Raw genomic sequence first — 14,421 nt, forward strand, 5'->3', positions numbered from 1 at the left:
GAGGTATCACTACACTGTCTCCCACAATGGTTGAACTAGTTTACACTCTCACCAGCAGTGTAAAAACATTCCTATTTCTCCACATCTTCTCCAGCATCTGTTGTTTCCTGACTTTTTCATGATTGCCATTCTAACTTGTGTGAGATGGTATCTCATTGTGGTTTTGATTTGCATTTCTCTGATTACCAGCAATGATGAGCATTTTTTCATTTGTCTGTTGGCTGCATAGATGTCTTCTTTGAGAAGTGTCTGTTCATATCATTTGCCGTTTTTTGATGGGGTTGTTTGTGTTTTTTTTCTTATAAATTTGTTTGAGTTCTTTGTAGATTCTGGATATTAGCCCTTTGTCAGATGGGTAGATGGCAAAAATTTTCTTCCATTCTGTAGGTTGCCTGTTCACTCTGACGGTAGTTTCTTTTGCTGTGCAGAAGCTCTTTAGTTTGATTAGATCCCATTTGTCTATTTTGGCTTTTCTTGCTGTTGCTTTTGGTGTTTTAGTCATGAAGTCCTTGCCCAAGCCTATGTCCTGAATGGTATTGCCTCAGTTTTCTTCTAGGGTTTTTATGGTTTTAGGTCTAACATTTAAGTCTCTAATCCATCTTGAATTAATTTTTGCATAAGGTATAAGGAATGAATCCAGTTTCAGCTTTCTACTTATAGCTAGCCAGTTTTCCCAGCACCATTTATTAAATAGGGAATCCTTTCCCCATTTCTTGGTTTTGTCAGATTTGTCAAAGATCAGATGGTTGTAGATGTGTGGTGTTATTTCTGAGGGCCTCTGTTCTGTTCCATTGGTGTACATATCTGTTTTGGTACCAGTACTATGCTGTTTTGGTTTGGTTACTGTAGCCTTGTAGTGTAGTTTGAAGTCACGTAGCATGATGCCTCCAGTTTTGTTCTTTTTGCTTATGATTGTCTTGGCAATGGGGGCTCTCTTTTGGTTCCATATGAACTTTAAAGTATTTTTTTCCAATTATGTGAAGAAAGTCATTGGTAGCTTGATGGGGATGGCATTGAATCTATAAATTACCTTGGGTCATTTTCATGATATTGATTCTACCTATCCATGAGCATGGAATGTTCTTCCATTTGTTTGTGTCCTCTTTTATTTCACTGAGCAGTGGTTTATAGTTCTCTTTGGAAAGGTCCTTCACATTCCTTATAAGTCAGATTCCTAGTATTTTGTTTTCTTTGAAGCAATTGTGAATGTGAGTTCACTCATGATTTGGCTGTCTGTTATTGGTATATAGGAATGCTTGTGATTTTTGCACACTGATTTTGTACCTGAGACTTTGCTGAATTTGCTTATCAGCTTAAGGAGATTTTGGGCTAAGACAGTGGGGTTTTCTAAATGTGCAATCATGTCATCTGTGAACAGGCACAATTTGACTTCCTCTTTTCCTAATTGAATACCCTTTATTTCTGTCTCTTCCCTGATTGCCCTGGCCAGAACTTCCAACACTGTGTTGAATAGGTGTACCACTCCAGTTTTCAAGACCAGCATCTTCAACTCTCTCTTCTCTATTTTCCCATCACTTTCTCCACTGTGTGTGTTTAATATCCCTCTGCCTGTCCTATCAGGATACATGTGATTGCATTTAGGGCTGACCAGATAATCCAGGATAATCTCCCATGTCAAGATCCTTAAACTAATCACATCTTCAAAGACCTCTTTTTTTGGGTACATAAGGTAACATTCACAGGTCCCAGGAATGGCATGTGGATATATTTTGGGGCACCAACCATTTTTGAGCCTACTATAATACTACTACCTAGATCTAATTGAGGCAGGAGAATAGGGTCTGGAGGTAGGGTCTATAAGGCTGATTCACACTGACTTTCTAGAACTGAATCCAAAGAAACCGCCCTCCTCCATGCCTAAGTATGGATCAGAGGATCAGAGGCTACTCCCTTTGCAGTCATCCCCCTACTTTCCACTGTGTGGCAGAGGAAAAATGGAAAGTATTTCTCATTGGTCTCCTCCTGCAACCAGTCAGAGTGGTCTCAGGCCACTCGTTCATTTACATAGGGTATAGCCAGGTAACCAATGGGAAACCTCTAGGGGGTATTTAAACCCTAGAAAATTGCTTAACCAGCACTCTTGACCCACCTGATTGAGCTCGCTCCCGTTCTGTGGAGTGTACTTTTGTTTCAATAAAGCTCTGCTTTTATTACTTCATTCTTTCATTGCTTTGTTTGTGCGTTTGGTCCAATTCTTTGTTCAAAATGCCAAGAAGTTGAACAACTTGTAGTCAAGACCCTCCACAGGTAACATAATTTTTGACCAATTGTTTTGCTTTGTAAGTTAAGTTATCGACAGCTTGGCATTTACCCCTGAATATTTCAGGTGTATTGCAGAGAAACAAGAATATGTACCTCATAGTCATAATCCACAATGTGGAATTAACACTAATTTCTTAGAGTATCTAATATTCAATCCATAACCACCTTTCCCTAATTTGCTCTTGAAATGTCTTTTACAGGTTTTATATCACATTGGAAGTGGATTCCTCTGTGCCTCCTGTTTCCCCTTTGACATTGATATGATGAAGAGATCTAAAAGATTACCTGTGTCCTCCTTCTGGATTTGGATGATCAATTCTTCATGGTAATGTTTAACTTGTTAAACACTTGCTTTTCTGTCCCCCATATATTCAATCGATTGGAAGTAGGTCTACGAGTTTGATTGCATTCACGCTGATCATTTTGGCAAGAGTGTTTCATAGATGATGGTGTGTATCCCATACTACATCGTGTAGGAGGCATATAGTGATAGTGGCTCAGCATTAATGGTGCAAAGATTAGTCATTCCATCTGATGGATTTGTTTTAACTGTATTTCAGTCTCTTCCTTATCTAAGACTAATGAATAGAATATTATCCTTGGCATCATCTGATTAAAAGATACTTATCCAGTTGACTTTAAAAAATAAGTTATTTTGATTGTAAAAGTAATAATAGTTGCAAACATTCAGAGACAGAAAGGATGTGAAGAAGCCATTGGAAGTTCCATGTAATTCCACCATTCACACTGTTAGTGTTTATTAACCACTGTGTGTGTGTATTTCCCATAAAGTGGGTGGTTAAATTGTCAAAATTTTTGAACTACCAGCTAACTATGAGTTTGAATCTCATGGATTAGTTCTTAAACATTGTTGACATCAAACATATAAATAATACTTGATATTAATTAGAAGAAGGTTTTTCTTGGTGATACATATGGAAATACATTAATATTAATATTAAAATTCACTCAGTTTTTTTTCTGGACTCAAAAATCCCTTTGGGGTTGTTGCTCTGTCACTTGGAAAAGAGCACGGATTCGAAGGGAAACATGGTCCCATTAATTTAGAATGATAAGAACCATTGGAAGCAGATGCTAATTATGCTAGGGGAAGAATGAGTACATGACAGAATAAAGGAGACAGGAAGAAGTGCCGTTTGAGACAGAGCATAAGGTGAGAGAAATGGTGTGTCAAACTTTAAATGAGAGAATGGCTGAAAAGGTCTTTTAGTTAGAAAAAAGTTATGTACAAAGGCAGAAAGATTTTTTACCTTTTAAAAATGTTTTTATTAGAAAGAATTCTAAAAAGAAAACAATGTATCCAGCTCCAGTGTATCCAGCTCTCAACTTCAACAGTCATCAACCCTTGCTCAGTCTGGTTTCATATATATCCCATCCACTACTAACTCTCCTCATGCTATTTAGAAGCCAGTCCCAAACATTAGCTCATTTCATCCTTCAATCTTTAAAATGTTTCTCTAAAAGATAATAAAATAAAAAACAAAGCATTATTACTCAGCTAGAGCAAATAACAATTTCTTAATGTCATCAAATATTTAAGACTATTTCCATTTTTATATATACCAATATATAAGGTTTTAAAAAAATTAACTCAGGATCTAAATAAACTCTATCCATTGCTATTAGTCAATATGTCTTTAAGAGCCTTCCTCTTTTTTAAACTGAGAAATAATTACATACAGTGAAATGAACAAATCTTGAATGGGTGATTTGGTTAGTTTTACAAATATATTCACCCTCCTAACCTACACCTGATCAAGATATAGAACCCTTTCTTCAACCGAGAAAGTTCCCTTATTCATATCTGTCTCTTGCCTTCACAGGCAACTACTGCAGAAAATGGAAAAAACAAATCTTTCCAAAAAAATGAGACAGGAAAAACTCCATACATTTATAGATAAACAGTGCCTCAACTCCTACTTCACAGAAACTTTCTAGGATTAGTGTCTGCATGGTGTGTTAGTCCCATGATTCTACTTTTAACCTGTGTCTTCATGTTAAAGCGTGTCTCTTACAGATAGAAAATGATTGGTTTTTGTGCATTCCACCTCCCTCCTCCACAGTCTGCAAATCTTTGCCTTTCAGTTGAGTGTTTAGTTCCTTTACATTTAATGTAACTATTCATATAGTTGGATTTATGTCTATGTTGTGATGTGCTTTCTAATTTTTGTAACCGTTCTTGATTTTCCTGTTTCTTCTCCCTGTCTTCTTTTGGGTTAACTGAATATTTTTTAGCACTAATTGTTAATTTCTCTAATAATTTTTAAGCTATGTCTTTTAATGTTATTTTTTAGTGCTTGCTCTTGGGATTATAATATTTATATTTAATACAGTCTAACTAGAGTTAATATTGTAACATTTCACAAAAAAAATGTAATTTTTTTACAACTATAGAGTATTATTTGTTTATACCATAGTTCCCTTTGTTGTTTAGTCTGTTGTCATATGTCTTACACTGAAATACATTAAAAGTGCACAGTGCAATGTTAATATTTTTGCTTTTAACAATCAGTTGTTCTACAAGGAGTGGGGGCTTAAAAAACCAATTGTCTGTGGAAACAACTAAGAGAAAAAAGTAGTCTTTTATATTTACCCATGGTATTTACATATTTTAGTGTCTTCATCTTTTAGTGCAGATTCAAGTTTCGCCTAAGCCTGAAAGACTTCCTTTAGCAATTCAGGTTTCTTGGTGATACATTTTGCCAGATTATGTTTATCTGAAAATGTGTTTATTTTATCCTCATTTTTAAGGATTTTTTTTTTTCTGGATATAGAATTCCGAATTGATAAGTTTTCCCCAATACCTTAAAGATGCCATTTCATTATCTTCTGGCTTTCTTTCTTTTTTTTTTTTTTTTTTGGATGAAAGTCAGTTGCCATTTGTATTATTATTCTTCCGTTAGTTAGGCATTGTTTTTCTCTGAGTGCTTTCAAAATAACTACACTGTTAGTTTGCTGTGGCTGCTGTAACAAAATACCAGAGACTAGGTGTCTTAAACAATAGAAGTTTTCTCACAGTTTTGGAGGCTAGAAGTCAAACTCAAGCTGTCAGCACGGTGGGTTTCTTCTTTTTTGAAATTTGTATAAGTATATGGGGTACAAGTGCAATTTTGCTATATGCATAGATTGCATGGTGGCCAAGTCAGTGCTTTTAGAGTATCCATTACCCAAATTACCTACAATGTACCCATTAAGTAAGTTCTCATCATCCGCCCCCTCCACCCACTCAGTCTTCCAAGCCTTCACCCTCTGTATCATTAGGGTGAGTTTGCTCCAAGACCACTCTCCGTGGCTTACAGATGGCCATCTTGTGGTTGTGTTCTTACATCGTCTTCCCTCTGTGTGTGCACATGTCTGGTGTCTTTTTCGTGTCAAAATTGCTTCTTGTTTTAAGGACACCAGTCATAGTAGATTAGGGCTACCCTGCAGATCTCATTATACTTTACCTCTTAAGATGCTCTGTCTCCAAATACAGTCACATTCTGGAGTACTGAAAAGTAGGACTTCAGTATATAAATTTTAGAAGACAGCGGATACAGTTTAGCTCAAAACACACACGTAGGCATATTTAGACGGGAGTCTTTCTGTTGTTCCCCTTTGTCACTATTAAGAATGCAAAAAACTCATGCCAATAAGAAATGCTTATAAAACTTTTAAAAGAGCCACACAAATGTACTTTTGTTTATGCAATGTCATGATAAAGGAATGAAGAATGAATAATTTAATACTTCACCCCCAATCTGTTTCACTTACATAACACCAAACATCACTGCGTTTCAGATTTCTCTCTCCTTCCCTTTCTCCTCTTTCATATTTATGTGTCGACCAAACATCAAACTGACAGAATATATTTTTTCTTTCGAGATGTTTTGACAACGGACATACACGTCACCAAAACAGGCTCAAATATTAACACGAGACCCTTTTCTCATTGTAATTGTGTTCAGTGATGGTATCAATGAGTGAGTAAATTTCTAATTATCTGGAAGCTTGACCGTGTGTATTCCAGGGGACTGCACTCTTACAGGAATAGGTGTTCTGTTAGAAAGTCTGTTCTGCATACTGAATAGGTCAGAAATAGGGGGGGGGGGGAAGGTCCATAATTTGTTTTCAGTATGCCACAGTAGTGGACATTTAACTGGGTTTGTAAATTCTCTTTTTGAAATGCAACGGTCCTAGGAGGGTTAATCTCACTAGTAATTTACATCTTAAGACATCTACTCTAAAAAGACAGCTTTCCTCCAAAGAACCTTACTGAGCACAATTGCCCTGAGCAGAAAAGTTGAGGAAAAGGTGTTGCCAAGAACTGAGTCACTTGCAGGTTCTTGGAAGAAGGCAGGTGTGTGAGCGACAATGTACTGGGCTTTGTGTATCCAGATGCAAATATGATGGTTCTGAGTATTTGGAGAAGAAGCAAAGAAATGATTCAGGAAATACTTTTGCCCAGGATCCCACTGTATCTGAAAATCATATTTTGTGTCACTATTATTTGAGACACACCAAGCATCTGAATAATTGAATGAGTACTGGAGTTTCCATTGATATGTCTGGCTGTTTGGAGTTTCCTATTGTTCAGAAAGCACTATGGAAAAAGCACTATGGAAAGAAAACAAATGAAATATTTGATTCCTACTCTTCAGGAACTTTGCCTATGCTAAAAAATGGAATCTGGGAAGTTTGTAGAAAGGTTTAACAAATTCAACTGGTTTTTTGTTGTTGTTGTTGTTGTTGTTTGTTTGTTTTTGAGACAGCATCTCACTCTGCAGCCCAGACTGGAGTGTAGTGACACCATTATGGCTCACTGCAGCCTCAACCTTCCTGGGTCAGGTGATCCTCCCACTTCAGCCTCCCAAGTAGCTGGGACCACAGATATATGCACCACCATGCCCAGCTAATTTTTTGTATGATTTTTTAGACACGGGGCTTTGCCATGTTGCTCAGGCTGATCTCAAACTCCTGGGCTTGAGAGATCCTCCTACCTCAGCCTCTCAAAGTGCTGGCACTACAGGTGTCAGCCACTGTGCCAGGCCACATTCAACAAGTTTTGATCTAGCTCCTTTTATGTGTAGTCACTATTTTATCCTCTGGAGCTGAATTGACAAATAGATAAACATTCCTACCTTTGCAACTCCTATTCTAGTGGGTGAAATAGATTATAAACAATAAATAACTAGAATACACAGCATGTTAGAAATTGTCATTTCTATTTAGTATGTTAAAAACTATGTACTCTGGTAGGTGTTGTTAAGTGCTAACAACAGCGTAAGGGTAACGGGAATATGTGGTGAAGGTGAGATTCTGTTATTAAGCAGGAGTCATGAAGGGGCTCACTGAAGGAGTGTCATTGAAGCTAAGACCTGATGGAGGTGGGGGAACAAGTGGTATAGATTTGGTGTGAGTGTAAAGAGCATTCCAGGCAAAAGGAACATGCAAGAAAGAGCAAAGGTTGAAGTATGCCCAACCACACAGTAGGACAAGCAAGTTGGCTGATGCTGTGGAGTTGGGTAAGGAGGGAGATAGTTAAGAAGAGGTGGTAGCAAGATAATGGGGATAGACTGGGTAGGGCTTTGTGGGTCATTGAAAAGAATTTGGAGTATTCTCTGAATTAAATGAGAAACCCCTGGATGGTTTTAAGCAGAGGAATTACAGCAGTGGTCACCAACCCCTTTATGGCACCAGGTGCCAGTTTCGTGGAAGACAGTTTTTCCACTGACTCAGCTGTGGGGGCGGATGGTTTCTGGAGGATTCAAGTGCATTGTGTTTATTGTGCACTTTATTTCTATTAATGTTACACTGCAATATATAATGAAATAACTATATAACTTACCATAATGTAAAATCAGTGGGAGCCCTGAACTTGTTTTCCTGCAGCTAGATGGTCCCATTTGGGGGTGATGGGAGACAGTGAGAGATCATCAGGCATGAGATTCTCATAAGGAGCATGCAACCCAGATCCTAGATTCCAACCTAGATCCACAGTTCCCACTAGGGTTTAAGCTCCTATGAGAATCTAATGCCATGCTGATCTGACAGCAGACGGAGCTCAGGTGGTAAATTCAAGCCATGGGGAGGGGCTGTAAATACAGATAAAGCTTAGTTGGCTCCCTGGCTGCTTACCTCCTGCTGTGCAGCCAGGTTCCTAACTGGACATGGACTGTGACCCAGGGCTCAGGGACCCCTGAATTACAAGATCTGACGTGTTTTATGAGGCTCTCTCTGGCTGCCTCATGGAGAACAGAGTGTGAGGAGACAATGACTGGAGGCAGGGAGACATTAGTTGAAGGCCATTGCACTAATCCTGGTCAGAGACTATGGCACCCAAGGATTGCGGCAATGAGAGAGAAGACAAGTGATCGCATTTGGATATATTTTCAAAGTGAATTCAACAGAATTTCGTTTGGTTTTGGCTGTAAAATAGGAAAGGAATTGTGTAGTCAGTGGTGATTCCAAGGAAGCTGAGGAGATGGAGTTACTGTAAATTGAGAGGGAACGTTCGGGGAAGCAGGACTGGAAGTCAAAATCGATGTCACATTAATTTTGTTTTTAATATCCGTGTAAGAAGTGATTTGGAAACAATCTCAAAAGAACTAAAATTAAGGAAAATGTGGCCCTGTTTGGACAAGCAAACACATCTGTGTTTGGGATATAGTGAGCTATCTTTTGATGCATCTTGATCTGTGGTATTCTCTGCCTAAAACCTCAGAGTGACGCTAAGGTCTTTGTGGTCAGTTATGAAATGTTTGCGCTTGTCGGATTTATTTATCCCAAGAAAACACAAAAACATATTAAATTGAAGGTTATCCATTCAGTGGTAATAATTCACGAACTGAAATGTTAAATTTCAGTATTTCAACACTTTATAATCTCTATGAGGTCACGGCAATCTGTTGAGTTCTGATAGATTTTGTAATATCTGCATTTATTTCTGTTTCAGGAATACCTCAGAGCCCTAATTTTGTGCCCAGTTCCTGTAACTCTCCTTATACTCACCATCTGCTATCATCTTTCATTATCTGCTCCATGGCCTCTAATTTCCATCTTTACCATTCAGAAGATTATATATGCACATTTGAATTTCAGCCATTTCCAATCCTTTGGAAAAGTCGGGTTAAGTTGAATAAGAAAAGTTGACAGTGTATCCAACATATATTATGAATAACAGACTATTTGGAGTTTTTGCATGCTTATTATCATTATTTTGGTATGATTAAATTCTATTTTCAAATCAGGGACCAAACTATACATTGAGATAAATTTCTAACTGTGGAAACACCACATTCCCCGGGCTCCTCAGGATGTGGTGCTGGACGGGCAAAGGGACTCAGGTATGGGGAGCGAGAAAAAGGGGGTGGATTCGTTTTCTAAGGGCTAGCATAATGACTACTACAGACTTGGTGGCTTCGATGATAGAAATTGACTTCTTCATCATCCTTGCGTGTCAGTGGGGTTGTTTCTCCTGAGGTCTGTCTCCTTGGTTTGTGAGTGGCCTCTTCTAGAGTTTTCACAGGGTCTCTTCTGTGTGTGTCTCTGTCCTTACCTTCTCTTCTTATAAGAGCAGCAGTCACATTGGATTAGGGTCCATGCATATGCCCTCATTTTAACTTAATTATCTCCATAAATATCTTGTGTTCAAATACAGTCACATTCACAGGTTCTGTGAGGTTAGGACTTCAACATGTACATTTTGAGGGGACATAATTCGGCCCATAATATAGGAGATAGGCGTGAAACCTTTCAGCTTCAGTGAAAAAGAGCCCTCGGAAATGAAAGCCCACAGCTCCAAAGAGGAGCGCATGACTTTAGGATTGTCAGGACGTGTCCCCTGCCCTCTGACGCCTTCTGACACCAATTCTGAAACCAGCAAATCAGGGCACTTCAGTCCATTTTTGAGGGACCTCTTTTGTGTTTAGAGATCAGAAAGCACAAAAAAAATTCAGTAACAAATGAAACTAAGGGATGACCTTGTATTGATGCCAATAACGAAAATTCATAATTGGTGAAAAATGTGTTTTGTTTTGACAGTTTGGCATTATATCTGTGATTCCTCCTTCAACATTAGCCGCACATACATTGTCACTGTTTATACTTTCCCCACGATTCAAGTAATATGATATTTTTAAGGGTATAATAATCTATCTTAATGAAAAAACTACTTCCTAAAACAAAAAATTCATAAGAAGAAGGGCATTTTTTACATTTCTGCACAACTTTGTGATATTGGGCTTCATTAAAAGGCTGCTGAATTCCCACATGTGCTTCTTCAATTTGTTGCAATGTGTTGCTTTGGTTAAAGTGAATGAAGAAAATCCAGCCTTACAAATGTGTGTTGGGAAGGAGGATTACAATGCCTTTCCTGGTAGTTAGGGATTGTCCACTTTGATACTACACCAAAACTCAACAAGTGGTTGTTATAAAGATTAGTTACAATGTGGAATCTGAAACTATACGAAAGGACTTTTGGGGGGGTTACATCAAAATCCACTGGTCTATCTTGTACTGTGAATGAATCTTTGACCCAATTTAAAAGTAAAAGTTATTTTCCACAAAGAATACTAAGTTAGTACACTGCTTTTTCTTGAGACAACCATTGTGTTTGGATATGCAACAAAAGTACTGTGTGCACACTTCCCATTTTGCCATATGGAATATTTAAAAAGGCAGAACCAAGGGTCGAGATTTAGAAAATTAATAGTTGTGTTACTCGATTAAGGCTATCTTAAAATGAAACTGGTGTTTTTCTTTTATTGCCAAAGCATGCTGGTGAGGAACGCCGTGTCTGCTAGCACTCTAGCTCTAGGTAGGTCCCACTGGCTTAATTCAGGCCAAGATGTTAGCAGTTTTATCCATCATTGTTTTTGGTTCATCAGAGCAAATACCAACACAATGTATATTAGTCTGTGCTTGCATTGCTATAAAGAAATTTATAAAGTAAAGAGGTTTAACTGGCTCCCAGTTCTGCAGGCTGTACAGGAAGCATGGGCAGCATCTGCTTGACTTTAATCATGGCAGAAGGCAAAGGGCAAGCTGGTACTCCTTACATAGCTGCAGCGGGAGGAAGAGAGAGAGAAGGGAAGTGCTACACACTTATAAACAACCACACCTTGTGAGAACTCTGTCAGGAGAACAGCACTAGGAGGATGGTGCTAAACCATTAGAAACTGTCAATCACCTCCCACCAGACCCCACCTCCGACAATGGGGATTACAATTCAACGTGAGATTTGGGTGGGGACACAGATCCAAACCATAGCACAGTGGAAAAGATAAATGATACATTAGTATTATTATGAAGACAGTTTTATCTCCTGACTCCCCTACAAGCATTCCCTGAGCGATGTCCAGGGATCACACTGATTTCTGTAATACTGGTTTACATCAGACTCGATATGTGCAAGGTAAGTGTTGTGCATAGATCACATTATCGAACCTTCAAGACAAACCCAGTCTTCTGCTCTTATGACTTTGCAGATGAGGAATCTCAGGCATAGAGAGAATCTCAGGCATTAGATTGCAGGGCTCAGGCAAGGGTGCACGGCTGGTAAGCGTAACATGTGCACCTGGGATTGGAGTCAGCCCTCTGGTTTCAGAGCATGTGGTTTGCATCTACACTGTCCTTATCTGCCTTTTGCTTATCTCCCATTAACTAATAACAGCTTATGTTCAATTATGATGATACATTCTCTCTCTCAAACATTATTTTAAAATGACACCTCTTTTCAAAGAAATGAGAATGCTGTATTCACAACGTAGCTTTTAAAAATTGTGTCCAGGTTTTCTAACCACAATTACTAAGTTTTGATCTTTTTAATACCTAGTTAACCATGCTCTTTGTATTAATATATTTAGAGAGAACATGTGTTGAACCATTTGCTTTATGGCAAACTACATTTAAATGTATTTGTAAACAGATCACACAAACCCATGAAGAGAAGGTTTGGAATTCCTCATTCCACCTGGAATGAAAGCATTTCACTTGGATGTGAGATAAAAATAAAGGGAACAAGGATCCTGGTGGGAGGCCTGGGTTGCAGCACTCCCTCAGCAGAGAGTTAAATGCACGTCTCAGCAGAAAAGGTGACTATCTTGGCGCGGTCTTTTAATTACACATTTCTGTTTTTCAAAGGCTTAAAGATTTTATTTTATTTTTTCCCTTTGGCAGTGGACAGTTCCTGAAATCAAAGTGCTCAACCCAAGATCAGGAGTATTAGAGGTTCTTCCTCCTTCAACCGGGGAAGGAACACTGGGCTGAGGGAGGTTTTCGTTGCTTCCTTCCTCTAAGGAGCATCAACAAGGGTGCCCACTAATCCTCCAGCCCTGCAGCCTAATGCGTCACCAAGGTGCTATTGTGCCTGCCATGCCAGCTTAGGAGGATTGGGCAATGGGGCTCTAGGCTGCCTGGACTCTGGGGAATAATAGCTGCAAATCCTCCTCCAGTGAACTCAGCTTTCAGACATCCTTTAAAAATCTCATTGCATCTTCACCGCCATGCAGGAGTCCTGTGCTGAGAGACACCTTCATTTTAAGGACTCAGGTTATCCCTTTAAGTCAGTTACTAAATCCTGCTGCCTGGCGCGATGAGTTTCTCAACTTACAATGAGGACATGCCCTGGAGCTCCTCTGCCCCCATCTACGGAGGAGATTCAGCTGAAATACTATCCTTGGGCAGGCAGCATGGAAGCAGATGGGTGGTGTGGCCCCGTTTTCTGCCTGGCTCTCTTCTGTACACTCTCTTCACCGCTGCTGTGCCCTGCAACCCAATGACTCCTGCTCTCAATGCATGGCCCTGACTCTGGCTGCTGGGTCTTCACCTTGATGGTGCCTGGAGCAGCCATCATCTCCTTGACTCCTGGCTGCATCACCCGCTCTGTCAATACGGATTATGGTGCTGATGTGTACATAGCTTTTCTCCTGTCTCATTCTTTTATTTGACGATCCCCTCTTGCTGCTAATCATCCACCAGTGTGACACTTAGCAAAATAAAATATGGCAGCATTTTCTGTTAGAAAGCCTGAGGGTATAATGCTAGTGATTCTAATGTCAGTGATACTGATTTTGGTAGGGACAGAAAACACTTTTACCCTTTCCAGTTCTTCTGAGATAAGCATATAGCAGGATGTGTCTGCTCTCACTTTAGGTACACACATATACACACGTGTGCACACACTCACACGCATATCACTCGTTCTATCATTATTGGTAATTATAACTCATCACATCCAATAGAATTTTAACCTGTGATTCAACGTAGTTCCTTATATCTTATGGATAAAAAAATAAAACAGATTAAATAAGGAAAACAAAAGATCTCTGATCAAAAAGAGTTGATTAATACTGGCATTCTAAATAAGCAAATGAACTTACATAGAAACATGATGGATCTTATCTTCATTTAATCAGGAATCCTTTCAGTCTCGTTTTCCTTTATGACACAAATTCATTTTTGCATTTTATGAGATGTCAAACTTCCTCGAGTGGTGTGAGAAATAGCTAGAAGGTTTTGAGTAAAAGATTTCGGGCCATGATTGACACAGTGCAGTGAGGGCATGCGCTTTCCTGAAAAGCTGTAAATTCGGCAGTGAGTTACAGTATACAGGTGCTCCTTAGGAAGGCTCTGACTAGATAATTTGTGAATATCAGTCTATATATCAACGGTGGGAGCTTGCAAATGGCCTCGGTATTGGATGCAGGAACATCTTTTCTTTGAGAAGATGTGTGTGTGGTTGTGACAATGAATTATAGCAGCCAATGGGAGGGAGGATTATGGATTATGCTGATGAAAAGTGCAACCATCACTCAAGCCAGCTTTGACAGAGCCTTCCAATCAAGATTCCACTTCCTGGCCCTGGTGGATTAAGCTTTTAAAAAAGTGCTTGAAGTTCCATTGAGAAGCAAGTCACATCTTCATAAATAAACCTTGACAACAAAGGTGCTTCAAAATATATGCTCTTCAAATTTAACAATGTAAATCACCAGAGAAATATCTCTCTGTGGACTGCAGTGTCCTGTCTGAATGCTGTCTTCTTTTTGTTGATAAGAACTTATTCTGTTTTATTTTCTTGTTAAATATAATATTTCTTGCCTTACCAGGATTTAAAATAAGACTGGGTTTCAAATCAAA

General features: G+C 38.9%; 1 long non-coding RNA gene across 1 annotated transcript in view; it reads left to right on the top strand.

Annotated features, from left to right (window-relative positions):
* Window positions 1-14,421, top strand: part of LOC105485335 (uncharacterized) — a 37,362-nt gene that overhangs the window by 11,607 nt on the left and 11,334 nt on the right. Inside the window, exon 2 of the long non-coding RNA XR_989497.3 lies at window positions 2,484-2,608. This is a non-coding gene — a long non-coding RNA (uncharacterized lncRNA). The remainder of the gene's footprint in view (window positions 1-2,483; window positions 2,609-14,421) is intronic.

This window comes from Macaca nemestrina, chromosome 16 (assembly GCF_043159975.1).
Source record: "Macaca nemestrina isolate mMacNem1 chromosome 16, mMacNem.hap1, whole genome shotgun sequence".
Taxonomy (NCBI): Eukaryota; Metazoa; Chordata; class Mammalia; order Primates; family Cercopithecidae; genus Macaca; species Macaca nemestrina.